Genomic DNA, 3563 nt, shown 5'->3' on the forward strand with positions numbered 1-3563 from the left:
GTAAAAACTAAAAAATGAAATAAAAAATGTTTTAAATTAAACAAAAAAGGCAGTTATAAAAAATTTTATTATTAAAACAACATGAACTATAAAAAAGAAAATGAATAAATAAAATTTCAAAATAATGAATGATAAGTTTTTATTATAGATAATTGTATATAATGATAAATATCGAAAAAAGCAATTATAATTTTAACATTTTTTTCTTTTATATATATTAAACAAAAGAAACTTCGCTTATGAAAAAAAAATCAAGATAAGTAAATAATAAAATAACTAATAAATAGTTAAAATAAAAAACAATTAAAGAATTAAATAATAAAGTAATAAAAATCATAAAAAATTATAATAAAAAAATGATAAAAACAATGTATGAATAATAAAATCAATAAAACTTAAATTAAAAAGATTTGTTTTTTGAAAACTAAATTGCAAGAAATCAAAATTAAAATAGCAGAATTGCATTCGTTATCTAAATCGTAAAAAACCACGAAAAAATTGCAACTGAAATCAAAGAATTACATATTTATATGCTAATAGCAAATAGAAAAATCGTATTCTAAACGTAAAAAATCATGAGCAATTGAAATTAAAAAATCGCATTTTAGCAGGAGTAGCAAATTATAAAAAATTGAAATTAATTAAATTATTTTTTTTGCACAATTGAAATTATAAAAAAAAAATAAAAATTAACTAATAAATCTTTATACAAATATAAAATTGTAATAATTAAATAAAATATTATAAATAAAATATAATAAAATATAAAATTGTGATAATAATATTTAAAATAAATGATTGTATTTTATATTATCTTATGATTGTCTTTTATAAAAAATTTTAACTTTCGTGTATAAAAGATTTTTCATATATTTTATTAGATAAAATACGATTATAGCAAAGACAATTTTATTTAAGAATTTTATTTATAATTCAATTAAGATTTCTATATTCACAAAATATAACTTACTTTATTAATTTCGTATAACTTTTTTATGTAATTAAAAATAAGAGAACATAATTTTATTTTTTTCTATAAAATATTCTATTATTATATTTTAAAGATATAAAATTTGAAAATTTATATCTAAAAAATAAGATATTAAAAAAAAATTGGAAGAATAAAATGAATTTAAAAGAACAAAGAAACAAAAAAATTCTAAGGGGCTTAAGCAAAAATGCATTTTTTACATGATGTATAGCAAACTCAATGCGAGTATTTATTGAAATATCAATATCAATCGCAGTATCGAACTGTTTTACCCGATCAAAGTACTTTGCAGATAACTGATAAGGTACTCGATTCTTGTATAGTTCACTTACATAACAGTAGGCGTGTACTCAAAATTAGATAGTCGACGTTCTCAAATGTAATTTTTAAGCAAAAATGAGTGTTGAAATTTTTCGAACCCAATTCTATAAAAAATTGACGATCAATAGAATCACATAACTATGATTAAAATAAATCTATATATTATGAAATGAAAATCTTCAATTCAAAATCAATCAAATTTATCAGTTCAAAATTCAAGAATAAAGTCAGTAATAATAATATTAGTAACATTGAATAAAAAAAATAAGAGTGTAAATCGAAGAATAATTTGAAGATTTTTTTACATTTTACTGTAACAATATATATAAATCAATTGAACAATTATGATCATAATCTGAATAAAAAAAAAACGCGCTTTTAATGAAATATTTACACAATTATCAAAAGGATAACAATTATCGTATTCTTATCACTTAACTAGCATGTTGTGAATCACCAATTTCGTTAGCTAATTAAAACGTAACATTGTCGTTTGTGACAAGATATGAAGAAAACAAAGTTGATATAATGTAAAAGAATGAGACACGTCACCATCGGTTCAACAGTTGCGATCGAGTTCGCTTCGAGTTCCTCGGGCAGTAAACGTTTCACAGCATGGCTCATAAGAATTGCAAGAAAGAAAAAATGATCGTATTAAATTCATCCACTCACAATACGGTAACATTTTTTTTGTTTTTTGACATGTAACAATTATATAACATACGTACGATTGTTCGTTAATTAATCACACGCTGCGTTGTTATCTCTTCAAGTTCACACGAAAAGTGGTCGGAATAAGATATCGCCTATTATTAGATTTGCTATTTCAGGATCTTGAATACTCTCCAGCACTCTGACACTGCTCCGGACACCATTATAAAATGTGATTCTCACGAATGAAAAAAACTTTTGGTATCGGTAAAAAAAGGATACACTGTTGAAATATATCACCAAAACACAAATTCATCGAAACACCTTTAAATTTGTCGAAGATAAAAGAAACAGAACACACAAAATCTAAATATGCAAGTAACCAAACGTTGCAATGTTGCACAGAAAAATAGTAGAAGTAACACTCGGTCGGTAACTTTGAAACACCATGAAACACTACATAAACACATTATTTTCCATAATCTTAAAAATACAGTTCAAATAAAGATAGAACTGCAAGAAAAATAGAAAAAATGTATGTGCCCAAAAAACTGAAGAATATGAAGTAAATAAATTGCCACGCTACGAACTAAACGAATCGATGGATCGACCAACCGATTAGAACGTACTTTAAATGTTGCAGATGAACATTACAATCGACGAACACAGACGGCACATATGTATCGTATATATGGAATCATTTTCAGTTACAATGCTATAAGAATACATAGTTTCACTTCGTAATTCCACTATATAGTTGTTAAGTTTGCATATAAGTACAGATGTATTCATTTTCTCTCTTTTTCTATTACCCCGTTTATTCTATCCGAAGAAAAAACAAAATAAATGTAGAGAAGATGAAAAAAGGACAGATAGAGAAGGGAAGAAAAGGATAAAATATATTTTATGATATAAATTAATAATATATGTTGATTCGAATATATACATGAACGGAAAGGATAAATTATATACATTTACGCATATTCTTCAAAGAAAGGAAGATAAAAGAAAAGGATAGTATATATAGTATAGAATGTGTATGTGTGTGCGCGCGCATGCATATATATGTATGTGTATATGAATGTGCATGTATATGCACAAGAAAAAGAAAGAAAGAAACAGAACCTAAAGAAATATATTTAGCTAATTTTTTCTTATGCACCAATTTTTTTTTATCAAACACTGGTCGTTTAAAAGTTTCTTATACTCCTTTAGAGGAGTTTAACACGACCGGGAACGTATCGGTTAGTTTCACCACACATTTCTCTTCTCTTACCCGAACTAGTCTATGATATATTCCAGTGCGGTGGCTGCGATGATTAAAAAACACTCGCGTCTTACATTCGCGCCCTAACGAGAAGGGTAGTCAAAATCGTACGGTCAGTCCAACGTTTTCAGGGCCGCCAGGTTAACGTCACGAAATCCACCGACACAACCATAGATCCAAACGGTGGACGGACGGACGTAAGGACGGACGGCTGGCTGGCAGCAGGCAAGGCGGAATCAGAGAGAGGATCGGGGGGAGGGACTGAATGTAGCGGGGTGAGGGTAAAGTTTCTGGATACGGGGCAGGTGGGGTCATAAGGGACCGGGGACGTAT

The 3563-nt window shown here is 27.2% G+C and overlaps 1 protein-coding gene across 1 annotated transcript in view; it reads right to left on the reverse strand.

The window, feature by feature from the left end:
- Positions 1 to 3563, reverse strand: part of LOC116186789 (protein doublesex-like) — a gene marked incomplete at its 3' end in the record, with an annotated part of 23243 nt that extends 19680 nt beyond the window's left edge. The window contains exon 1 of the mRNA XM_031515138.1: positions 2041 to 3563. The remainder of the gene's footprint in view (positions 1 to 2040) is intronic.

This window comes from Apis dorsata, unplaced genomic scaffold (genome assembly GCF_000469605.1).
Source record: "Apis dorsata unplaced genomic scaffold, Apis dorsata 1.3 scaffold_56, whole genome shotgun sequence".
Lineage (NCBI taxonomy): Eukaryota > Metazoa > Arthropoda > Insecta > Hymenoptera > Apidae > Apis > Apis dorsata.